This window comes from Onychomys torridus, chromosome 4 (genome assembly GCF_903995425.1).
Source record: "Onychomys torridus chromosome 4, mOncTor1.1, whole genome shotgun sequence".
Taxonomy (NCBI): Eukaryota; Metazoa; Chordata; class Mammalia; order Rodentia; family Cricetidae; genus Onychomys; species Onychomys torridus.
The window spans coordinates 23,590,128-23,617,558 of record NC_050446.1 but is presented as its reverse complement, the minus strand read 5'-3'; the positions used below and the strand labels follow the sequence as shown (position 1 = coordinate 23,617,558).

The 27,431-nt window shown below is 37.0% G+C and overlaps 1 long non-coding RNA gene across 1 annotated transcript in view; it reads left to right on the top strand.

Annotated features, from left to right (window-relative positions):
• LOC118581142 overlaps window positions 1-26,055 on the top strand; it is a 63,839-nt gene extending 37,784 nt beyond the window's left edge. Inside the window, exons 5-6 of the long non-coding RNA XR_004944664.1 lie at window positions 23,617-23,813; window positions 25,843-26,055. This is a non-coding gene — a long non-coding RNA (uncharacterized LOC118581142). The remainder of the gene's footprint in view (window positions 1-23,616; window positions 23,814-25,842) is intronic.
• The last annotated feature ends 1,376 nt before the right edge of the window (window positions 26,056-27,431 follow it).

Below are 27,431 nucleotides of genomic sequence, written 5' to 3'. Positions count from 1 at the left end.
GGTCAGGGATCATGATGCCTCCAGAGGTTGCTTTATTATACAGGATTCTTTTAGCTATCCTAGGTTTTTTGTTTTTCCATATAAAGTCAAGTATTGTTCGTTCCAAGTCTGTGAAGAATTGTGTTGGGATTTTAATGGGGATTGCATTGAATCTGTATATTGCTTTTGGTAAGATTGCCATTTTTACTATGTTGATTCTACCTATCCATGAGCATGCGAGATCTTTCCATTTTCTGATATCTTCAATTTCTTTCTTCAGAGACTTAAAGTTCTTATCATACATGTCTTTCACTTGCTTGGTTAGAGTTATCCCAAGGTATTTTATGTCATTTGTGGCTATTGTAAAGGGTGATGTTTCTCTGATTTCCTTCTCAGCCCCCTTTTCATTTATATATAGGAGGGCTACTGATTTTCTTGATTTAATCTTGTATCCTGCCATCTTACTGAAGGAGTTTATCAGCTGTAGGAGTTGCCTGGTAGAATTTTTTAGGTCACTTATGTATACTATAATATTGTCTGCGAATAATGAAAGTTTGACTTCTTCCTTTCTAATCTGTACCCCCTTGATCTCCTTTTGTTGTTTTATTACTCTAGTTAGAACTTCAAGTATTATATTGAATAAGTATGTGGAGAGTGGACAGCCTTGTCTTATTCCTGATTTTAGTGGAATCGTTTTGAATTTCTTTCCATTTAAGTTGATGTTGGCTGTTGTCTTGCTCTTAATTGCTTTTATTGTGTTATGTATCTTTCTTGTATTCCTGATTTCTCTAGGACCTTTATCATGAAGGGGTGTTGGATTTTGTCAAAGGCTTTTTCCACATCCAATGAGATGATCATGTGGTTTTTTTCTTTCAGTTTGTTTATATGATATATTACATTGACAGATTTTCACATGTTGAACCATCCTAGCATCCCTGGGATGAAGCCTACTTGGTCATGGTGGATAATTTTTTTGATGTGTTCCTGGATTCAGTTAGCCAGTATTGTATTGAGTATTTTTGCATCTATGTTCACGAGGGAGATTGGTCTGTATTTCTCTTTCTTTGTTGCATCTTTGTGTGGTTTGGGTATCAGGATAACTGTAGCCTCATAAAAAGAATTTGGTAATGTTCCTTCTGTTTCTATGGTGTAGAACAGTTTGAAGAGTATTTGTATTAGCTCTTCTTTGAATATCTGGTAGAATTCTGCACTGAAACCATCTGGTCCTGGGCTTTTTTTTTTGATTGAGAGACTTTTAATGACCATTTGTATTTCTTTAGGGGTTATTGGTCTATTTAAATAGTTTATCTGATCTTGATTTAACTTTGGTATGGCGTACCTATCCTGAAAATCATACATTTTTTTCACATTTTCCAATTTTGTGGAGTACTGGTTTTTGAAGTATGACCTGTTGATTCTTTGGATTTCATTATTGTCTGTCCCCCTTTTCATTTCTGATTTTGTTAATTTGGATGTTCTCTCTCTGCTTTTTAGTTAATTTGGATAAGGGCTTATCTATCTTGTTGATTTTCTCAAAGAACCAACACTTTGTTTCATTGATTTTTTTGTATTGTTTTCTTTGTTTCTATTTTATTGATTTCAGCCCTAAATTTGATTATTTCCTGGCATCTGTTTCTCCTGGGTGTTTGCTTCTTTTTGTTCTAGAGCTTTCAGTTGTGCTGTTAAGTCACTAGTGTGAGGTTTCTCCAACTTCTTTTTGTGGACATTTAGAGCTATGAATTTTCCTCTTAGCACTGCTTTCATGGTGTCCCATAAGTTTGGATATGTTGTACATTCATTTTCATTGAATTCTATGAAATCTTTAATTTATTTCTTTATTTCCTCCTTGAGCATTGGTGATTCAGTTGAGCATTATTCAGTTTCCATGAGATTGTAGGCTTTCTGTATTTTTTGTTGTTGTTGAAATCTAAGTTTAAGCCATGGTGGTCTGATAAGATACAGGAGGTTATTTCAATTTTTTTTGTATCTGTTGAGATTTGCTTTGTGACCAAGAATGTGGTCAATTTTGGAGAAGGTTCCATAGGGTGCTGAAAAGAAGGTATATTCGTTTGTGTTAGGGTGGAATATTCTGTAGATATCTATTAAGTCTATTTGAGTCATAATGTCTGTTAGTTCCCTTATTTCTCTGTTAAGTTTCTGTCTGGCAGACTTGTCCATTTGTGAGAGTGGGTGGTGAAATCTCCCACTACTAGTGTTTGGGGTTTGATGTGCGATTTAAGCTTTAATAATGCTTCTTTTACAAATGTTGGTGCCCTTGTATTTGGGGCATAAATATTCAGAAGTAATAGTTCATCTTGTCGGATTTTCCCTGTGTTAAGTATGTATTGTCCTCCCCAATCTCTTTCAATTGATTTTAGTTTGAAGTCTATTTTATTAGATATTAGGATAGCTACACCAGCTTACTTCTTAAATCCATTTGATTAGAAAGTCTTTTCCAGCCTTTTATTCTGAGGTGGTGTCTGTCTTTGAAGTTGAGGTGTGTTTCTTGTATGCAGCAAATGGATGGGTTTGGTTTTCATATCCATTCTGTTTGTGTCTTTTTATAGGTGAATTGAGACCATTGATATTGATGGATATTAATGACCAGTTATTATTAATTCTTGTTGTTTTTTGATGGTAGTGTTGTATGTTTCCCTTCTTAGGTATTTGTTGGTATGGGGCTATCTATTGCCTGTGTTTTCATGGGTGTATCTAACTCCCTTAGGTTGGATTTTTCCTTCAAGTGCTTTCTGTAGGGCTTGATTTGTGTAGAGATATTGTTTAAATACAGTTTTATCATGGAATATTTTGTTTACTCCATCTATGTTGATTGAGAGTTTTGCTGGGTATAATAGTCTGGGTTGGCATTCATGGTCTCTTAGTATCTGCATAACATCTGTCCAGGACCTTCTGGCTTTCAGAGTCTCCATTGAGAAGTCAGGTGTTTTTCTTGTGGGTCTGCCTTTATGTATTACTTGGCCTTTTTCCTTTGAAGCTCTTAATATTTTTTTCTTTATTCTGTATGTTGAGTGGTTTGATTATTATGTGGCAAGGGGACTTTTTTTTTTTTTTTGGAACCAGTCTATTTGGTGTTCTGTAACCTTGTAATTTTATAGGTATTTCCTTCATTAGTTGGGAAAGTTTTCTTCTATGATTTTGTTGAATGTATTTTCTGTGCCTTTGACTTAGTATTCTTCTCTTTCTTCTATCCCTATTATTCTTAGGTTTGGTCTTTTCAGGGTGTCCCAAATTTTCTGGACATTTTGGATCATGACTTTGTTGGCTTTAGTGTTTTCTTTGACTGATGAATCTATTTCTTCTACCATATCTTCAACACTAGAGATCCGTGCTTCCATCTCTTGCATTCTGTTGGTTATACTTGCATCTTTAGTTCCTGTTCGTTTACTCATATTTTTCACTTCCAGCATTACCTCAGTTTGTGTCTTCTTTATTGACTCCATTTCAGTTTTGAAATATTGAACTGTTTCCCTCACTTGTTTAATTGCTTTCTCTTGTCTTTCAAGGGATTTGCTGATTTCTTCCCATTTTTTGTTTGAGTTTTCCTTGATTTCTTTAAGGGAATTTTTAATTTCCTCTTTTAAGATCTCTAATATCTGCTTAAAGTCATTTTATGGTAGATATCTTCTATTTCTTCTGTGTTGGGATGTTTAGGTCTTGATAATGTACGTTCTGATGGAGCCATAATGGTCTTTATGTTGTTGACTGTATTTTTGCACTGGCATCTACCCATCTCTTTCTCCACTTGGTGCAAGCAGTGTCTGTGTCTGAGGGAGCCTCTCTTGGTCTGATTGATACTCTTGATCCAGCGGGAGCTCTTGGTCTAGTTGATGCTGATAGACTTTTTATCTTAGGGAGCAGTTCTTAGTCCATCTGGAGTTAGTGGGCTCTGTCTCAGGGAGTAGCTGCAGTCTTAGTGTGTGGTAGATGGTGGTAGTCTGACCTGTGTGCAGGAAGTCTGCCTGTCAACTGTCCTAAAACTGGAACTGCAATAGGTGGTGGTGTAGGGGTGCAGGGTTGTGCCCCTAGGACCAAAGCCTAGGGGCTGGGGTATTTGGGTGTGAGGATAAAGACTCACTTCTTAGCCTAGTCAGGTTCTGGCAGGCTCTATCTCAGGGAAGAGTTGCAGTCTAGGAGGGTGGGTGGGATTTGGCAGAAGTGGGGCTTGGGTTACAGGGTCTGATGGGATGGTGGTAGTCTGACCTATGTGCAGGAGGTCTGCCTGCCAATTGGCCTGAAACTGGAACTGCAATGGGTGGTGGTGTTGTGGCACAGGGTTGTGCCACTGGGCCCAAAGCCTAGGGGCTGGTATTCGAGTATGAGGATAAAGACTCACCTCTTACTCCAGTCGGTTGCTGGCAGGCTCTGTCTCAGGGAACTGTTGCAGTCTCCATGGATTTGTTTTAATAGGTGTGCTTTTGACAGTAACTGGTTCCAGAATGTTCACTGATTTGTGGTGATTTTTTTTAAGTAAGCTTCCAAGTCCTGAAGGACAAACATGACACTGAAGAACAGGGAAAGCCATAGAGAGAACATTGAAGTCCAATTTGCAAAGGAATCTGGTGAGATACTCATGGTCTACATTGTTTCTGTCCATTCTTGGCCTTCAGAATTCCTCCCAACCTAAACAAATACAGTACTTTTAACTAGAACCCAACCAAACTTACTATTTTTTAAAATGTATACACATGCAAGATAGAAACAGATAGGGACAGAGGGAGACACTGAGACAGAGATTTACATAGATAGAAGCAGAGAGAGACAGAGAGAGAGAGAGAGAGAGAGAGAGAGAGAGAGAGAGAGAGAGAGAGACTTTAGTTCTTCATACATTTACCTTGGTTTGAGATAGGTGTCACAAAAGAACATGTTCTCAGTGGGATCCACCGCTCAGCTTCCTGCTGGCTGTGTCCCCTCAGCATGGCATTCCAAAGACACACTGCAGGGATACACAGGATTTTTTGGCCAGACTACTGACAGGGTTTAATTACTAATTGCAATGCTTTTCAATTTAACTGAGAAGAATGGGAGAGAAGTTTGTTCATGTGAACTTCAGATATGACAGGCTTTTTCTACAGCCTGGCAGGACATTCAGGGTAATTTAGTGCTCTGTGTTCAATGAATGCAACACAAAACAATAAACCTATTTCCTCTTTCTTCTTCTCCTCCTTCTTCTTTTTCTTCTTTTCTTTTAAAATGTTATACTCAACTCCCCTAGTATATTTTGGAAAATCATCACTTTCCAAACAGAATCTCCTTTTTCAAAATAGAAAATATAATCAATAAAATCTTGTTGCCTGCAAAATAACCAAACATAAAAGAAAAAAAAGAAAGTACTTCTTTTCCAGGAATCTCTGACATATTTTCATGACTGAATCTCCAGAATTCCTTTCTTGATAATAAAGGTTCTTGTATTAAAATTGCATTAAAATATTTAAATATTGATTTATTCACTGAATAACTCAGAAAGTATGCATTGTTGCGATTTTTTAAAGGAGAATAATTAATGATCTTCAAAATGCTTTCCAGTTTTTTTCTAGCCTAAGCTGTGATGCTGCTGCAATTGGACAAAATGTGAGAACCATGTTGAATGTGACTCCACAATTGAAGATCCCCCTAGAAACAAAAGTGTCCTTTTCTTTTCACATTGGTTTACTCAGGGTTATGTATGTGTGTGAATGTGGGGTGTCCTATGAGTATTTGCAGAGTCTAGAGGTATCATGATCCAGTGTCTTTCTCAATTGCATTTCTATCTTACTTTTTTGAGATAGGATCTTTTACTGATTTTAAGGCTCACCTATTAGCTAGATTCACTAGCCAGGGATTTTCCTATGTCTACCTCCAGCAATGAGATTATGGGCCTCAGCCACTATGTTGTCCTTTCTACATGGGTGCTCAGAATCTAAGCTCAGGCCCTCATGCTTTATCCACTGACCCACCTCCCCAACCCCCATGAAAAATAGTAGTATCAATTTCCTACTGATATTACCCAAACAGCTTGTATTTTCATCTAATCTTCAAAATTATCTGTGACATAGACATTTTGAAATTTGTCTGTATAGGCTAGCTGGTAACTATCTCAGCCTTGGAGCTAATTGAAGTTTGATTCTGCATGGCCTTCTTAACTTTGCTGTCATCTTGGACTTTTTTTTTACTAAAACACATTACAGATGCAAAATCCAGTGTAACCTCCTTTACCACCTTAACAAAGGCCCAAGACTTTGGATTGACCACTATAAGTTGTTAAGTATTATTTAGTAAAAACAGAACTAGTGTATCAGTCTTACTAATGAAGGTGACGGTTGTGTTTTGAAGAAGTGAAGACAGTGTGCCTAAGTTATATATCTAGCCCAAGAAAACTTCAGGTCCAGATGCTGAGAGCTGCCATCACAATGACAAAATGAATGAACTGATGTAAATGGGATAAATATATAAATATTTAAAACTTCAATTACATCCCCCAGACTTACTATGATTACAAATGCTACTACAATGTCATGTTATAAGCACTTTCCTGGACATGCTCAGAAATATCAACTACATCATTTCTATCACTTATATATGATATCAAATAAACACTTCATAGCCAAAAGCAACTATTATGATTTCATTGTATACTTTGAAATCTTTAAAATATTTTCTTCCATAATTCTGACTTTGATTTTCTATTTGGTTTTCAAATGAAGGAAATGCATGTTCAGTATTTTAAATGTAGAACATAGCTTTGTTCAGAAGGAAAGATATACTAAGTCTAGGAATAGAATCTGAATGCCAATTATTCTAAATTTTTACTAGTTAATCGTCTTTGCCTATGTTCTATTCCTGTGAAGAGACAACATGACCATGACAATTCTTATAAAGGAAAGGATTTAATTGGGGCTGGCTTACAGTTTCAGTGATGTAGTCCATTATCATGGTGGGAAGCATGGCAGCATGCAGACAGACATGGTGCTGGAGAGGCAGCTGTGAGTTCTACATTCAGATCTGCAGGCAACAGGAAGAAGGAAAGACATTGGGCCTGGCTTTAGCATTTGAAACCTCAAAGCCCAATCCTAGTGAAAAACTTCCTCAACAAGGCCACACCTACTCCAACAAGGGCATACTTTCTAATCCCTGTCAAGTAGTTCACTCCCTAATGACCAAACATTCAACTAAGAGTCTGGGGGTGGAGGTGGGGGGGAATGGGAAGGTATTCATAATCAATGAACCACATTATCTAAATTATAAAGAAAGGCATTGTCTATCATACTTAAAATTTACTAAATAAAACTAGACAGTACCATTCTGTATTTGAAGCTACACAGTAAGCAATATACCATAAAAATGAAGATCATTACAAGTGTACAGGTTTGCAATGTTTGCTGGAATCAAAGCTTCTTTCTTCTGCAGAAGTGAAAAGAATATGACCAGGAAGAAATGTGCTGCAGTGTCCATCTCAGCTTTTAAATGCTCAATGTACATTAATTGATATATTATGGTAGAATTTTGTTCTAGATAACATCAGTTTTAAGTATAACAACAGAAATCATATGACAAATCCAAAGAATCTGTAAATGGTAGACATGCTTAAAATTAGGGGAAATATCAGTAGGTGGAAAATCTTCTGGATCTATATTCTTTGTAATATCTGCTTCTAAAAAAAAATCTAAATTTAAACTCACCTAATGAGTAAAATGAATGGCATACCATCTACTGGAGAATACACTAAATCTATAATTTCCACACAAACACTGAAATGACTGTTTCTGTTTCATTGGGTATACAATAAGGATTTTTAAATGTTTATACATTCACCTAAAAGTCAAGAGTTCTATCATGTAAGCCTATTGTTTGATTTTTTTTTTTAAAAAAATGTATTCTTTGGCAAAAGAAAAACAAAAGGAAACTTATGAATGTTTGTATACAAACTGGCTGAAACCAACAAAACACAGGAAACTGGACACACTATAGATGCAGAAAGAATTTCAGATTACTATCATAGCTCATTTTTCTGCCTATAACACCACAGTGTATTGTCAAGGGCAGGATGGCCTGGGGTGCTTAGGAGAACAGATGGCAGCTGGGTTAGGCCAGATAGAAGAAGGTGTGACCACCCAGCAAGTGCTGGTAAATTATGCAGTTTGATCTTCTCACCTTCAGATGAAAGAGAAGGAAAGGTAGGAAGGGAAGAAAGGAAAGGAAAGGAAAGGAGAGGGAGAGGGAGAGGGAGAGGGAGAGAGAGAGGAGAGAGAGAGAGAGAGAGAGAGAGAGAGAGAGAGAGAGAGAGAGAGAGAGAGAGCAAAGCATGAGAAGACGCATGGCTAGGGTCAGCACTGTAGCCATGTGGAGGTGGTCCAGTCTTTGGGGGTTGGGAGGATGAAGTGTTTGAGACAGGAAAGCAGTTCAGAGTTTCTCTCAAGGAGTAGGGAGATGGTAATAAGACCTTACAGCAGCTGCCTAGAGATCAGCAGCGTCCTTGAAAGAAAAACAAAACCCAACTCAGTTCATAGTAAAAGTTTTGCCTTGGAGAAGACAGTGCTATTTGAAAAGATAGGTGAGACCTGGGATATCAGCTTCAGGAACAGATACAGCGGTGGCAAGCAGCTATTCTTGCTTTTCACTGTGGAATCATCAAGAAAAAATAAATAGACTTCAGAGAAAGAGTACTAAAGCTGGATTTTTTTCTTTAGATTCTAGACCTGCAAAGCACTGGGAAACCATAACAGATGAGATTAGGAAATCATCTCAAGGCTTCTCTGTGAACATCTCCAATTATTGTATCAACATTATCATCTCTGGAAATTATATTTCTAAGTGAAAATATTGTGAGATAATGATATATAAGAAGAAAGTATCTCAGAAAAATTGTTTTCACTTCTTGTGCCAAACTGCAAAATGATTGGGCCATCCTGTCCACTATGCTGCTACAGTACTGCTTAGTTCAACAGTACTCTGCATCAATTCACTCTACCTAAGGGCATTGCCTAGTCCAGCGGCATTGCCTGTTCAACATCTCCACAGAGCCTAAGCTGATATCCTCCACATGGTAAAACACCCGAAAAGGAGGAAAGGAAAAGTGAAGGTGGTGAAATCTGAGCTTATAATCCTTCAAGCACCTTCTCAAGACTCCACTCATCCCCACTAGCTACCGTGTATGTGAGGGCTGGCAGTGGGGAAGGGGTGAAGAAGGGCACTGCGCTGAGTGTGAGGAATGACATTGAACAAGCTGAGAGAAACGAGAGACAGCAAGCATCTCGAAACTGGAAACAACATTCATTGTGGTAGGAAGGAGGGTGGGTGCAAAGAGAGGTCCGTCTGAAAGCCTCATGATGACACGTCTACAATGTGTAATGTCCTTATCAATAACAGCCGCAAACTGATTTGAGGCTTTCTCCTGTGGGCAGTGGGGAACCTTGGAAGGATTTATCAGCAAGGAAATGGGAGATTAGAAGTGAGATCAAGAATATGTTCTCTGGTGGCAGTTCAACATGGAGTGGAGGGAAACCAATGTTGGGGCTCTCCGACAGAGGCCAGGTGTCCAGGTAGAATGGACAGAAGTGAGGCGGTACTGGGACACAGAAGTGCATTGGAGGGAGCAGAACAGAGAAAGGTGGACTCCCCCGCCACACATGCACCTTTCCAGTGCCAGAATGCCCTGGAATTAGCCCAGGTTTGGGGGTAGAAAAGAATTATGTTCAGATTGTGTCTTCTGCTTTGAATCTAAAAAATTGTGGCTTCAATAATCTGCCACCTATCTGCTGTGGATATTGCTCTGGATGCTCTGATTGGTTAATATATAAAGTGTTGATTGGCTAGTAGCCAGGAAGGGAAGAATAGGAGGGACAAAGGGAGAGGAGGATTCAGGGAGCAGGAAGGCTGAGTGAGGAGACACTGCCAGCTGCCACCTTGAGTAGCAAGATGTAAGACACCGGTAAGCCACAAGCCACGTGGCAAGGTGTAGATTTATAGAAATGGGTTAATTTAAGTGTAAGATCTAGCTAGCAAGAAGCATGAGCCATTAGGCTAAACAGTTTTAATTAATATAAGCGTCTGTGTTTATTTGGGTCTAAGTGGCTGCGGGCCCAGACGAGACTGGAGAAAACTCCAACTACACGTATCCTCCTCCAATATATTAACTATTAGAGGATTCTGCATAGAGACTGGCTCTTTATATTAAAATTGAAGTGTGTAAGATACAAAATGCCCTAAATTTTCACAATGAGTAAATCTAATTGGCATCAATTAACATCTCAAATTCTTCTCTCCCTAAAATTAATCTTCATCTTTCAGAAATATTCTTGAAATATGCAAACCATTACCATCCTATTGCCTTACAAAACATCGAAGTATTTACAAACTGTTTTGTTTTCTAAATTATATATAAACATATGTGAGTATATAGAGGTGTATATCCATAGATATATAATACACATACATAGATATAGGTAGCACTCATAGCATTCCCAGTTGCAAACAATATTTCTGTACCAATTTCAAACTTTCTACTTGCTATTTAGAAGCCTTTCGGCAAGATACAAAATCTACTGTGCATTCTTTTACTTTAAACCACAGGAGTGCAAAAGTGCACACTGTTTCCTTCAGAAATGAAATCATCACTCACAGATGTACTTGTGCTCTCCTTATGCCAAGAAGAGACAGATGTGGCTCTATTCACTGAGGGACAGGTGCGATGGAAAAAGAGATAAAACATTTGGAGAAAGTGTAAGTAACTATACTGCTGTTGCTAAATAAATAAATTCTCTGCCAAAAAAAAAATACCAAACTTTGCTTATTTCTACTTATTCCTTCTTAATGTTTATTTTGAGATCTAGTAGAGCTAAGCTCTTTTCAGTTTTACTTAGCTATATTGATCAAGTGTACAGAATGTACATGTATTTAAGTATGTTATATATGAATGAGTAGTACAAATGGCCCTATGTGCCATTTTATACCCAAATTCATTCATTTAAAGCAACTCCACTTCTTTCCACACAACAACAATTCTATACAACTTTGAATGAGATCATCTTCACAATCCTTATACCAATATAAATAGTATAATAGGGAAGTCAGGAGGGTTCTAGCAGTTTGGATCGGGAAAGAAAACAATTGTGTGTTTTCCTAAGAAGCATTTTGGTGAGCTACAGACTAAGAACAGTGCTGGAGAAGAAATCTGCAGCTGCTGGGCTAGGGCAAAGAAATAGAAAATGATTTTGATTTTAGAGATTCATATTAAATCTGACTCTAAAAGAAGGATCGGGTGGGCATCAGCAGCTGGGAGAGGATAGGCAAGCGGGAAAGATGATGTTGATTTTAAATGTATTTAATCACACTGCTTAGAGAGAGAAGAGAGGAATCTGCAGCTGGGCTGGGGAAGAAAGGTGGGGAACTACGTTGGAATATTGTCCCAGGAGGATCAGGAAATATGTAAATACATAGAATGATTCTACAATGTGACAAGGTTGTAAATGAAAAACTCTGTCTGCCAGTGTAGACAGAGATAATAAGAGTGATGACAAGGAGTGTTAGGAAATAGATTCATCCTCAGATCAAAAGGTCAGAAAACTGGTGGACAGAGTCATGTAATGTAAAAAATCACTCTGCTTAGCTGATACTTACCTCTATTATATAAACTACTTCATGATCATTCTTTAATAATTAGTTGACCAAAAGTATACCAGACATGGGCATGCTAATGATCACAATGTACTACAGAATTGGTGATTCTTAAGGTAATATACAAACATTCAGAATCCTAAAGCAATATGTCAGAAATATAAATTGGAGTGGTTTGATAATATTTGGAGAACAAATTTGAAAATTCATCAATAAATAATCACTAACCTGTGTTTTACATATGGAAGTTTTAAGCACATATGGAATCTGTAATACTTTGAGCACATAGTTTTGCATTTTGGTTTATTGTTATTTGTCTTGCAAAATGTAGTGTAAAGGAAATTATAACAACTTTCTTTTTGCATGCTGTGAGTAAGTGCTAAGTTGAGTGTGTGAAACTTCCACAGACAATTGTGCTACCAGAGTAAAGTGCTTACTACATAATTTCATTCACTGCTTTGTATATTTCATTTGGGAGAGCTAATTGCTTTTGTTTCTTCATTTAAAAGTTTAATGTTAAACCTGATATTATAGATTCCAGGTATCTGAGATCCTTATTAACAATACCTGCATTGATTTCTTACACTATATTTTATAGAATAGAATGCTGAAGTCAGCCAGGATCTCAGTGAAGTAATTTATAACTAAAATTTAAATTCATGCTATAATAACCAGGGAGTTATTTGCCTTTTAAAGAAAAAAAATGCAAGCAAAAATAATTTCCACAGTGCCAGGTTTATTTTGTTTGGGATTATTTGGCATCTCGAGATATTTTTTGTGAGAAATGATTTTATATTTTGTCTAATTCTTATATCCATGATGTTGAGATTTCAGATATACTAGGTATTTTGTCAATAACCAGCAATGTCTTCTTTTTAGTCAACTAAATTATTTCAGTTTGGAACTATACAAAAAAAAAAAAAAAAGACTGAGCATTCACAGTATTCTCCACATTATGAAGTAGCAGTGATGGATAACAGGATAGGAGGGTGTTGTACAAGAATCTGTCTTCAGTTGTTGCTGTTTGTTCGTGTGTTGTTTAGTCAACATCCCTCACCAGGGGATGCCTTTATCTATGCTTTTCAAAGCTTGACCAGTGAACCCAGCTTAATACAAACATTTCCTTTAGCAGCAGAATAGTCAAAGCCTGAACTGGTTAAAGACAAACAAGAGATTTCAGTTTGTCTGAATGCCAGAAAGCACACAAACAACAATTATCCAAGGCATAAACCTCTTCTTTATGCCCATCGAGAAGCACGGAGTAGCAATGGGTACCCATTGTTCAATGTCATTCTGTGTGCTCCTAGCATCTCTCTAATTGGAAATATACTCTTATTTTGTTTTTTCCTTACAATTTCTGCCAATAACAGTCTTGAAAGTAGGTTGTATTTTTTCTTTTCAGTGAAGCTGGAAGAAGCAAGTGTATAAAAAAAATACTGTTACTTCCTTACATTTATATTTTGTACAACCCAGCATTGATTTGCTCCTTATTTAAGCAACATTTTCTTGATAAATTAAAAAAGCAGCAATAGCCATTACTGCAGGCTATATACAGCCTCTAATATCACTTAAGCATATTACAGAATATAATATCTGGTACTTAACGACTAACTTGCATATGAAAGCTCACATAATGTCTCATAAAACCCTTAAAATGGCTTCAGTTTAAGAGTCTCTTTAAAAAAAAAAACACCTTCAGGGAATATTGTAAATGAAGTAGCACTCTAGCCCTGGAAAAAAAATTCACACACTTGCAGAAATTTTTAATATAAATTGAACACATTAAAAATTAATTTTGCATGACCATTTCGCATTGCGGTGCCAACGCGTAGTTAAGATAAGGCCTTAACTCTTCTTTGTTTAAAGTAACGTGGAAGCTCTTGGCTTTCCCTTTCTGCTTTCATCTGTACGTAATTATTATTTTCATTAATCAGAAAGCGGACCCCCTTTTTTCCTATTCTGACAGTCTCAGCTGGAGTTGAAAGAAACCCTACCTGAGTCACCAGGGTAACTTAACCATAAACTTCTAGGCAACTCATTAAAGAAAGGTGTGAGCTGACAATTAACTAAGGAGGCATCTATCCTCCTTCAGCCCTTTAAAGCAAGGAGCTCAGAGCAAAGCTTACTCTTCAGAAAAGCAGCTTTTTGCAGGGGAGACCTGCCTGGCTGGGCCATCATTTACTCTTCCCAGACTACTGATTTGAATCTGCTCTCTCACTTTTAGCTGCCTGGGGGCAGTCCCTCTTTGTATGTGTGCTTTTAGCATGGGCATTAACAAAGAAACACAATGTATATTTTTTCGTTAACATACTATTCTTTGATGAACAAAAAAGGGGCAAAAATAACAACCAAAGGCATTCTGTTGTATATTTGCAGATCTTTTTATTAGTCTCATGGCCACAATTTTGTAACAACATAATTCCCCAAGTGTGCATCAGTTGCAATAAGACATTGACGAATGTCTTTCTCTGCAGAGAGCTGGCGCTGCATGGATGTGACATGCCATAGTTTTCTGTGGTTCTGACATGAGCAGGCAGTACATGATGCCAGTGGGAGCTTACAGGAAGCTACTGGGGTGATTCACAGATTACATCTCAAGTGATCAATTATAAAAAGGTGGGGAAGGGCTGACCTAAGAAAGGACCCCAGACCTTAGATCAAAGGTGCTATATAAATCTGGCAAATGAAGCAATACAGAAACCAAGCACTCATTTTTACTGTCCAAATGAGAGATTCTGCTATGCAAATCTTAAACCCTGAAAAGGGAGAGCAAATCTTGAGCTTATGTCAGAATTATTGTTGATCATGCTGGGAAGAGGAAAGAGAATTTTGGAGAAGATTATTTCTGTAGCTTCCTTAGACTTCCAAAAGCCCTTTTGAAATATTATAATGCATTCCCAGTCCTCTCAATTCGTATATTCCATGCAAATACAACGTAAGGTATTATATAGACTCCAAAGCCCTTGAGAATACATGCATAGTTGTGCTGACTTCCAAGGAGATACTAGATTCTGGAGGTATTTTGTCTTGAAAACCATCATGTCCACTATGACAACATGGTGAAGTCAATATGTATGAAAAGAGTTGAAAAGAACTGTCTAACTGCTTCCAAAAGCACAACTACCCTCCACCACACTCACCTACCACAATCACAATTTTATCCTCAAGTATTGGGTGCCATGGACTTGTTCTGAAAATTCACAACCTGTTTTTCTATTGAAATGCTTCTGGCCAGACAGATGTTTAGCTATTAGTTTATAGCAGAAGCAATCTTCTACACTACAAATTTATTTGGATAAGATGTGTGAGTCCAGCTTGTTTTTTGCTCATTTGTTTGTTTGTTTGTTTTCCTTTTAAAGAGGAAAGTTGTGATGAGTAAATACTGGCAATATTATAATATATATATATAATCATGAGAGGATGCAGAATAACACAAGTACACCAAATGTAAATGTAAGCAATAACAAGTGTTTCCAGAGAAGCACACCCCTATAGAGTCCCTGTAATTCTGAAATGCAGGCTTGTAAAATGTTGTTGTCTCTGTCCCTCTGTCTCTCTTTGTCTCTGTCTCTATCTCTGCGTGTCTCTTGGTATCTATCCCTCTCTTTCATACACGCATATGCAGAAATCAATGGGAATCTGTTTAAGCCCAAATTTGAAGCAATTATATAAAATTATTTCTCAATACCTATTTATTTCAGTGATGAGCTGGTATTTAGCTATACAGCAGATAAAGGCAATGGAAATATAATAACCTATGTGCTTAAAAAGTACAAGAAAGTTTTAATTAAATTATTACTTATTTTGTAGTTTAGAATCATGAGGGAATCAAAGAAAATAACTATACATATCAAACCTGATTAGATGTTCACACACAAATAACTATGTTTGCATAGTGATTAAGAAATGCAAAAGATCATCAGCTGAATTTTCTCAGGAGCCTTAAGGAGCACTTCCAAATGACAGTGAAATAACTATGGCAAAGGAAACCCTGAGTTTCAAAACACTCACTGCAGCTTCTAGTTATCAAGAGAATCTAGGAAAATTCTGATGAGATAAGCATATTTGAGTACTAGTGTAAGTTCATATATATGACCTTTTGAGTAATAAAAATAACATGAAATTTATTTAGCACACATGTTTGTAATGACTAATCTTTGTTGTCAATTTGAATATATCTAGAATGAACTACAATTCAGAAACAAGGGGCACACCTGAAATCCAGATCTTGAGGCTTTAATCTGGGCTACATCCTCTGTTGGAAGCCTATATAAGGACAGAAGAAGGAAAGTTTCACTCCCCTTTGCCCGCTTACCCACACCTTGCCAGCACATTAATTCCTTCACTGGCATTGGAGCCTACGTCTTCAGGATTCCAGCATATACCAAAGACCAGCTGAGACACCAAGCCTTGTAGGACTGAGAAACTACTAGACTTTCTTAGACTTTCCATTCACAGCTAAGCATTGTTGGAATAGTTGGGCTATAGCCTGCAAGTCATTTCAAAAAGTTCTCTCTCTCTCCATATACATATGGAGTGAGATTCATACATAAGTTCTGTGACTCTAGGGAACACTTACTAATACAATGTTCATTCTCAAAAGTGTAAATGGTATAATTGATTGATTATAAAATTTATAATATGTTTTAGCTTATTGAGTGTGTGTTTGTGTGTGTGTGTGCATGTGTGTGTGTGTGTGTGTGTGTGTGTGTGTGTGTGTCTTGAAAATGTTTGTCTAACTCTTATGACAGAAAGTCTAACTCTTATGACAGGAGTACAGAAAATGTGGGAGAAGTGACTCAGTTTACCTTGTCTTCCTCTACTTTTCTGTGAGTCACAGTAGTGGGAAGATGCCACAAATAATTCATATGTGGAAGTATTAAATTTCTATCCTTCAAAATATCACCTAGTTTGGGAATAGCATTGCCAATGCAATTTGGTAAGGTTGGGTGAACTCATAATGCCACATGAATAGTGTTTTTATATAAGGGAGCAGGGATTGGAGAGCTGGCTCAATGGATAAAAGCAATAGTTATTGCTAGAGAGGAACTGAGTTTGACACCAGTACCTCCACTGGGAGGCTCACAACCACCTATAGTCCCAACTTCAGAGGATCTGACACCTTCTGGCCACTGTGGTCACTCAACATGTATATGCACATAGAAATACGTACACATATATGCACGCATATAATAAAATAAATTATTTTATAATTATATGTACATGCACATAATAAAATAAATCTTAAAAAAACAAATAAAAGTAAAAAGGGGTACAAGGGCACAGATGTGGGTGCAGAAAGGAAGAATGGCATGTGAGCATAAAAGCAGAGATAGGATGGATGTATCTACCCATCAAGAATAAGGATATTTACAGGCACACTACCAGGAGATATATAAGTGGTAAGGAAGAGAATCTGCTGCATTGCTTTCAGAGGAAATCACCCTGTGTGCACCTTCATCTTATACTGTTAACTCTCAAACTACAGGACAATGCACTTCTATTGCTAAAACCTACCCAGACAGTGCTACCTTATTATAGCTGCTCTAAAAAATGAAGATGGGAGTATCAGACAATATGTATTCCTGAGTTTGTTTTCTAGAGAGACTTAAAACAAAAACAACAAAATTTTAAAAATACAAACAAACAAACAAACAAATAAATAAATAAATAAATAAAACTAAACCTTCTAGCTCCCTAAACCTTATATAGAACTCCCTGACCCCAAGTTTCTCAGTCATGTGTAACAGTATGGTAAACAGCCAACAGAAGAATTTGAAATTTAGTTTAGGGTAGAGGTTAAAGCAACATTTCTCCATGGGGTAACCGTATTGTTTAAAAAAGCAATATTGGAACTGCTGTTTGATTGACTAATTTTTTTGTACTAGTATTGTTGACAGATGGAGCAAAAATGATTATCATCATTGGGAGAAGGAAAAGTCCCAATTCACTATCCCATCAAGGACAGCATCCATGTCAGAGCACTTTGCAAATATTTGCTAAAGATTAATAGATAAATAAAATGCAGCAAAGTTTTGCAAAGGGAGTAAAAATTTAGGAACTATTTGTCAAGACTGGATAATAACTTATACAAAATAGGTCAATATTTCCTCCAAACATGATGTTTGTAATAGAATTCTGTGAAGTAAAAATAAGTAGATTGAAGGGAACTCCATAATCTTAAGAAGTAGGTGGCAATACACTGTGTAAAATATATTAATGTTCCAAGAATTCTATAGTTTGTCTGTTCATTGCTAATTATTTTTAGAGTTCTATAAAATATAATATAATAATTGAGCATATAGAATGCTTAATGAATCTGAATATTGGAGAGAATCTGAATTCGAGAATATGTGGCCTAGTCATTTATATGTTCTTTGAAAAGAAGAATGTGGTTTATACCACAGAGGGTGGTATGATTTGATTTCTTTTCTGGTAATTTCCTGATCCCTTGGTTGCTCAAAAAATTATATATAGGGCACCCACACAAACATATGCATCTGCCTATGGGCAATATGCCAGAGCAGTCTGGTACCTACTGAGAATAAGTGGATGATTTAAGAATGAATTTAGATTGCTTTTTCCATCCCAGTGGGCCTTCTAAGGAAGCAGAAACTTGAACACTCTAGACCATCTTCCTCCAGCTAGACGTTGCCAAGGAGTATATGTAGTTCTTGGTAGAATCTTCCTTCTGTTTGTCTTCTTGCATTCTAGCTTTACTGTCATTATGTACAAAGGAAAGGAAAATTAATCAACACTTCTGTGGTGGTACTGTGTTCCCCAAAATATTGTGCACCCTAATAAATTTATCTGGGGTCAGAGAACAGACAGCCACTAGATACAGAGGCCAGAAAATGGTGGCACTCTCACCTTTAATCCTAGCATTTCAGAGACAGAAATTCCTCTGGATCTCTGAGTTCAAGGCCACATTGGAAACAGCCAGACATGGTGACACACACCTTTAATCCCAGAAAGTGAGCCCTTAATCCCAGGGAGTGATGGTAGAAAACAGAAAGGTATATAAGGCATGAGGACCAGAAACTAGAAGCATTTAGCTGGTTAAGCATTTGGCTGGTTAAGCTTTTAGGCTTTGAGCAGCAGTTCAGCTGAGACTCATTCTGGATGAGGACTGAGAGGCTTCCAGCCTGAGGAAAGAGGATCACCTGAGGAACTAGCAAGGTGAGGTAGCTATGGCTTGTTCTGTCTTTCTGATCTTCCAGCATTCAGCCCAGTTCCTGGCTCCAGGTTTGATTTTATTAATAAGACCCTTTAAGATTCCTGCTACACCCTTCTCCTTAATTATTTAGTGGTACATAAAGATTTCCTTGAAGAGAACTCTTATAAGTGGGTTGAGGTAAGGTAGGATTCCCCTCATGGCTCACTGTGTCCATTCATTTTAATTGTATCATGTCCCAAATTACAGAGGCATGCTGGAATTTTAATCCTAGAGATAAACTAGAAGCAGCTTTACTACCTCCAAATCACATAAAACATTCATATACCATAAATAAACGACACAGTATAAATACCATTGCTTAGTAACTAATAGCCAACATCCGGTCTTCATCTAAGGCATATGCAAAAGATATTTGGAATTCAATGCAAAATACGCACTTGAGTATTTCCTTGGTTTAAAACTTGAAATATACATGGGCATTAGGCAGAAACAACAAATTGTATGAAGGTAAAACAATGATCAAAAGATTGTCCTTCTGAATCAAATTTTAAATGAATTAATATAATGTTATTGTACCAATGAAAACCTACTTTTATTTGATCAAAGTCAGAAAGAGATGTGGAGAAAGGAAAGTTATAAGAGAAGACAAAATAAAATAAAATGCATAAATACATATAGTTAAGGAGATGGCTAATTTTAGGAGCTGGGCTGACAGGGCCACTGGGTGTTCATGTAGCTGATAAGACTGTTCTCTGGGTATGACTATGAATATGGTTCTGAATGAGATTAGCACTTAATCAGTGTAATAAACAAAGCAGCTTGTCCTTCCTAATATAGATGAATCCATGAAACCCATTGACAGTCTAGAGAAAACACATATCCTTAGTTTTCTGACTTTGAGTTTCAGTAAGGTAACACCAACAAATCACTGGACAATATGCATTGGAAAAAGGAAGAGCTCGTCTTACATGTTACAAAACATTAAGAGGGTGTTTTAAATCATCTTACATATATAATTCACTTTTAAAAATGAAGCAAGTGTTACAAACCAAATATGAGAGCTTTACCTCTCCCTATTACTGACATCCATATGTGTTTCTCCATCCAGTTCCTCAGGATTAAAGATGGTATACAAAGTTAAGGAAACAATGACTCACATTATCTGTCATAACATTTGAACCACAGATTTAATTGAACATAGATTATAACAAACATGAAAGGAATATATAATATCTTTGGAATCATTCAAAGAGTTCTCTTGCCTAAACAATAGATAGAAACACCAAGCTCAAGCAATGGTTTAGTATATTCTCAAATGTGCGACTTGACAGAACAAAGTTTCCTGAAGAACTAGTCTTGAAGTCCAAGATAAAGTTGAACTTGGTGAATGATTGCAAGGAAACATTATCTTCCAGATATACAGGACAACAGCACACAGTGATTTTGACAGCATGTGTGAAACCTGTGTAAGCCCAAACCAGACCAAAGGCAAGCATGAACTGAGGAATTGGACATGCAATCCCACCTCTAGCCATGGAGTGATTCTCAGTTGTTACCTGCTGAGTAAGGAAACATCAGTCTTCTCTGAGAGTGTAGCCTTTGGGAAAGCATCCATGATCCAGTGAAGGACAACACATCCAAGAATATTTTGGGCAGCACAAATTGGTCTTGATGGGTTAAAAAAAAACATGAAAGATCCAAAGTTGGGTGGATAGGAAAAGTGTGATGGATCTAGAAAGAGTTGTCAGTGAATGTGATCAAAACATGTTACACAAAACTTGAGTGTCTCAAAGAACAAACAATCAACAAACAAAAACTAAAAGCAGAGTTAAGACAGGAATGTGTTCCCTGAGTCAACTTTGATCCCTTATTGAGTCTTTGAAACCTTCCATCTGAACATTGAGGATTACTTGGACTTAACAGTCACCTCGTAACTCTTTTCTTTTTTCTTTGAAAATGAATTTGTCACACATTTTAAAAATACATCTGAAGATTCAGAAATTTTATACAAAACATGTTTCTTTAATGACAGTGAAAATCAGGAATGACCCCACCACCACTTTATACTAGATATAATTCATAGGGTAAAGAAATTGGTAAACTATACCACTTCTTACTGAAGGGGTAGTTTGACCTATATTAATATGGTATGCTTCATTTCTTCTTACTGAAAGCTTTAAGTACTCACTAAAGGATAGGCTCATGTAAAGCAGAATCAGGACTAATACTACCTTACCCTGTGTTCCTAAAAGATTCAATGTTTTGTGGTGTGGTAAGGATATGTAAAATAATACACCTAAACTGTGCCTAAATTGTAATAAAATTCTTTTGAGAGGGTATTCTTCTCTGTATACCTTTCTTTGAGTAAATGCCAAAATTAGTGATATTCAAATAGATTGCATATTATACTTACCTGAGAAATTCTTGTCTTAAAAGGAGAGATGATTGGGCAGGGGTAAGGTTTGGGTAGTTTTAAAAGGGCATTAGATGATTCCAATGTTCAGAGATGAGAACATATCCACTGAACAAACAGTTTCTAAATATATCTGATCCACAAATACCTAGGAGCTCATTAGGTATATAGCGACCTTCCATTCTCTATAGTCGACTACTTCACAAACTATAATGTTAAACTTGAATCTTCAAAATATTCAGGAGTGCATTCTGTAGAAACCTGTCTATTATTTTCATCAATTACTGCCTTTGGAAACCATACACTATACATTATGTTTCAACTAAAAAGGGTAAAATTCAGAACAAAACAGACATGTGGAGTTCTGACAAACCCCACAATGATACGGCCTCGGGATGAGACATCATCTTATCAATATGGCCAAATATTCCAGGTTCTTATGTGTCCATTCAATAAATGTCATATTTTATCATGTTTCAACCATAACACTAGCTTCAAAAGTGTGGTCTCTAGAGTTATTCCCTGTACCTTTCATATGGAACTAGTTGCTCCTTTCTCTCAGTATTATTCTCTCTAGTCTAAACTCTAGTACAGAATCTATTGCCATGGTTTCTTTTGACATTGACTCTGGGTATGTTGCTAAGGGAATATGCCATGCCATATGCACTTCAGACACTGGGCCCTTAAAAGACTCAGAATAGTCAAGGAGCCAGTTTATTCCTTAAAATAGCATCGCTAATATGGATATAAAAGCTAATATCACTAATTTGCTTTTTCATTGTGGTATCTAATTTATGTATAACTCATTATATACTAAATCAGCTTTACCATAAATCCCTTTAGAATTACTATTTATATCCTCAACTCTCATGATACAATGTGAGAGAGATTCCTTATGTGATTCCTTGCTAATGGTGCCTGGCTTCTTCTCCACAAAAATCTTTTTTTTTTTTTCACAAAAATTAGCATAGTTTCCAAAAGCATTCTATCTCTACTACTGCGAGGATTGTTGAAGATGCAACACTTTGGGATGTGTGTCAGATACTAATAGTGGATATATGTGATACACTTTGAGAATCTCCTTGGAAAACATTAGGATAGAGGGACATTTTCTCTACTGGGTAGGTGATATTATGAAAATACAAAGTCCAATTCTCATTTCTGAGATTTTGATATCCCTGTTTTTACCATACTGAAAAATACTGTTAACTGGATACAGGGTAGAAAATAGAGTCTAGTCCTCGAGCATCTAATCCAGGGTTCACTAAGATGCTCAATAGAATTAAAATGCCAAGGAATAGTATGAGGATTTTTCTATGTGTTGCATTTAACAGAGAGGCTGACAAAAGTCTGCTTACAGAAACTTAAAATTAATTCAACAAATGTGTCAAAACACCTAGGCACTCCTAATGTAATCAGTTGGCTGAAAAAGAGACCTCAAGGTTGTCTATGCCACAAAGGAGAAAAATTGAAATTAGCAGATCTCAAAGTTGAATGCTCAAATCTACAGCATCAGCAGCACCTGGGCACAAAAGATACTTAAAGTACAGGTGTTTTCTAGGATATGTTGCTGAGGGAATATTCAGGAGTGCATTCTGTAGAAACCTCTCTATTATTTTCATCAATTACTACCTCCAGAAACCATATACTATACATTATGCTTCAACTAAAAAAGTTAAAAGTCAGAATAAAACAGAGAATGTGGAGTTCTGACAAACCCTGCAATGACATTGGGATGAGACATCATCTTATCAATATATCATGGCCAAATGTTCTAGGTTCACACTAAATGAGAACATCAGGATAGTCTAACAAGCCCTCCAGGTGATGCTGCTTTCTCTAAAGTTCTTAGGAATCTGAATAAGGAAAATTACAGATGGGAGATTCTCTAACATTTAATAGAAACAAAAACATAATATAGTTTGAATGCATGTTAGCATCCAAAAACTTTGGAAGATTTTCTACTCTTTAATTTGGTGGAGGGGATGGGTGAAAAGATACCATGCACCATCATAGTGAGGTGGGAAGAACTTCAAGCCAGTGTTCCAGAGGGACTGTCTGCTCTTGCAACAGGTCTATGCATTCAGTCTGCACAGACAGACCAAATTCTGCATGTCAAATCCAAGTCTTCTTTCTATAAATTGAATTTTACTTCTGAAGTGAATAGATAATTTAGTACTTACTTTTTACTTCAAATTTCAATTTCAAAAATGACAGAATTAAGTCTATGTACACTTTAATTGTTTATGTTTATGAAGATAAATATAGGAGGAAGTTTCCAAAGAGAACCTCCTGGTAATCAAACTTACTCAGATGACTTCCAAAATATGTCTAATTTTCACCAGTTCCTAATGAATAGTCCAAGTTACATTAAGGTTATAATGCATTATACTCAGACTTTTCTCTTTCTGATTCTATGTTTTGTTTCATTTTACAGAAGAAAAAAAAAACACACAAAATCTCGGAATTTTCTGCCAATATTCACCAACTACCTTTCACATTCCTGTGGCATTCTTGACATTGGAACTGACTGTTTCAGATGAGTCATTCAAACTTGACCTATCAAATGCTCGCTTCCTCCCACATATACTGCTTAGAACCAGGAATAAGTACTTCTTCTACGTTACACAAACAGTAAGTTAACTTTCCAGATGCTTTTGCTTCAATGTTTGAAGAAGGGAAAAGTTTTTCCCAGCTACGACTTCTGAGACGATGAGAAATGGGTTACTAGCAGCAATAAGAATCTACTGACAATAGGAGCAACACAGAAGGAAACATCACTAAGAGACAGAAATTATCTGAGAAAGTAAAGTATTTCAGAAGCAATTCCATGTGAGCTGCTGATTTTCCATATATAACTCTCTCTCTCTCTCTCTCTCTCTCTCTCTCTCTCTCTCTCTCTCTCTCTCTCTCTCTCACACACACACACACACACACACACACACACACACACACACACACAGAGAGAGAGAGAGAGAGAGAGAGAGAGACTTAAATTTTCCCACCCAATATGTTAGATATGAGATTTGAAGTTCTGAAAAGCCATGAGTTAATCATGAATAGGGATCCAAAATAACTCCAAAGAGCATCTAGGATCTACTAAAACATGATCTTCCTCCATAACAATTATTCTTCCAAGACCAATAAGACAATTACAGAAATGTTCCTATAGAGGAGGTGCTAGAACGTATCAGTGGATTTTGCCAAGAAAACAGGAGTTTCTGAGGTGGAAAGCTATAAATAAAGAATCAGGGATGAATGGAGGTGCTTTTTATTTTATTTTTTTCAAGGATTTCGGCAATGATGAAAAGCCATAGGTAGTGTTATCTAAACATGTTTAGACAATGAGATAGGATCAATATTTGATTCATATTGTGTGTGTAAAAATACTGTTGCCTTTTTAAAACTTTTGCTGCTGAGAATATCTTTTGCCATTTTAATTTAACACTAGTTATTAGGAGGTGGAAGTAGTGTCCAAGCAGATGGTTGTCAGTAAACTGATGACTACAGTTATGGATGTGTGTCCAAATACAATCCTCAGAACTTGGTATGCTACAGAGTTTCCTAAATGTAACTGCCAAAAAAAAAAAAAAAAAAATCCGGCCAAGAAAAATAATTTTGAGTATTTTATCCTCTTACTTAAGGTTTTTTTCTAGCAGTTTGAGAGAAAGCTATTTGTATAAAGCTAAAACTATGCATATAGAGACAATTACAATATTCACTGACACTACTTTAAAGTTTCTTTTTTTTTTTTCTTTTTTGGTTTTTCGAGACAGGGTTTCTCTGTGTAGCTTTGCACCTTTCCTGGAACACTCCATAGCCCATGAGATCTGCCTGGCTCTGCCTCCTGAGTGCTGGGATTAAAAGCATGTGCCACCACTGCCTGGCACATTAAAGTTTCTTGAACTCACTTAGGAGAAAGTATCCTAATACTAAGCTAATGTCTGTTTCGTCCATCCCATATGTTTCTTTTTTACACAAAGAAGTTTGAAACCAATGTAAATTTCTTACATTCGATAGATTGTAGTCTATGACCAAAAAAAAGATGATGGAGTGTTCTGTGCCCACCAGTTTTGTGATTATTATTCTACATTTCAATGATGGGAAGTGCAGGAAAAGTCTTTCTCAGGGCATGGGTTGTCACATAACAATTGTACACACCTCTGCTTTCCATCCTTGTTGATTGCAAAAACATCTAAAAGTACAATAAAATGATCACAGCAAAGTACAACCTCTAGTAGTCTTTATAAAGGTTTACCTGAAAGGTAGGCAGCTCCTCTACATTCTCTAGAATGCACTCTAGAAAACTTAAGAAGTATTAACAGTTATATCCTCAGTTTCCCCAACACCTTGACAGATAATTCTATTTCCCTTAAGCAATATCCCTAAATAATACTGAAGACACTGCTGAAAAGTGCATGGTGAAAACCATGACTGTGGCTGTGATTATGGGGACAATGAGCATGGCTTTCATCATGTTATACAGCATTTTTTTACGAGAACTTTTGTGGGGGGAGCTGTTTTCTGGATTTTACACTAGCAAAAGTTCCTTTCTTAAGTATTTGGTTTTCTTTTATCTTAGCAAATATCTATTTGACTTTAAGGTGGAGGTCAGGCTGTCACCTCTGCAGTGAATTAGCAACATCTATCTATTAACTTACAGCCTATTAAAAGTCAGAGAAGCTGCAACAATGCTCACCAACACAGCTGTCTAAGCAAGACCTAAACAAGGAAGACACCAATGGACCAGCTAACATGGAATAGGGAAACTCATGGGGCCTCAACTCTAGACAAGGAACTAATGGCAACTGGGGAATGCTGAGAACTGCAGAAATGGTTGTCCTTGCCAGGCAGTGGTGGTGGTGCACACCTTTAATCCAAGCACTCAGGAAGCAGATCCAGGAGGATCTCTGTGAGTTTGAGATCCAGGACAGGCACCAAAACTACACAGAGAAACCCTGTCTCAAAAAAACCAAAAAAAAAAAAAAGGAGAGAAAGAAAAAGAGAAAAAAGAAAGACAGGAAGAAAGAAGAGAAAAGAAAAGAAAAGAAATGGTTTTCCTCTGGGAAGAGCTCCCAATTGGTTATCCTATACCCAGTGATCAGCCCAGACATATAAACATTTTGAAACATTATACAGTTTGAGCAGGTAGTAGTTATGTATTTAAGATACCTGCCATTAATCTGAAAGCAAAGGGGTGCATGAAAAGGGTCTGGAAGAAATGGAGGAGATGATATAATTATAATTTCAAAATTTATTACTTAAAAATGGAACTCTCATCCAATAACTGATGGAAGTGGATGCAGAGATCCTCAACCAGGCCCCAGGTGGAGCTCCAGGAGTCCAGTTGTTGAGAAAGAGGAGGGACTGTAAGAGTGTGAATTGTTGAGACCAAGATTGGAAAAGCACAGCGACAAATAACCAAACTAATGGAAACTCATGAATTATGAACCAAAACCGGTGGAGCCCCCAACTGGATCAGGCCCTCTGGATAAGTGAGACAATTGAAGAGCTTGAACTGTTTGGGAGGCATCCAGTCTGTGGGACCAGGACCTGTCCTTAGTGCATGAGCTGGCTGTTTGGACCCTTGGGCTTACACAGGGACACTTTGCTCAGCCTGGAAGGAGGGGACTGGACCTGCCTGTACTGAATCTACCAGGTTTAAATGAATCCCCAGGGGTATCTTTGCCCTGGAGGATATGGGAATGGAGGGGAGGGACTGGGGGAAGGTGGGGGTGGGAGCAGGAGGGGAGAGGACGGGGGAACCCATGGCTGATATGTAAGATTAAAATACAAAAATAATTAAAAATGTAGTCACTATTGGCTGTAGACATAGGCTTTATTCTTGTAACCATCCAACTCACCCATGTTGCCTTTCTAAATGGACAATAGAATCAGGTAAGTATGATACCTTAACACCACATCCCTAGTACTTGTATAGGAACCAGACTCAGTAGCCACCTGAATTTGAATTCAATGGGTCCATATTTAGAATTAATTTACCAAGTTCTGTGCTAAAAATCTGCTGTTTGTCCATGCTACATTAAACCATATCCATAATTTTAAATCTTTCTTTCCTTCTTGTTTTTGTTTTTCTTCTCCTCTGCTATATTATTTTTTAGGTTACCCTTTAGTCCTAGATATGCCCCATTTTTTTTTTGTTCTCATATGACCTAGATTCAAATTTACACACTGTAAAACAGCTAATAAATCCCTATTAGGGTTGTAAAAGGTAAGGGTTCAAAGAGTGTA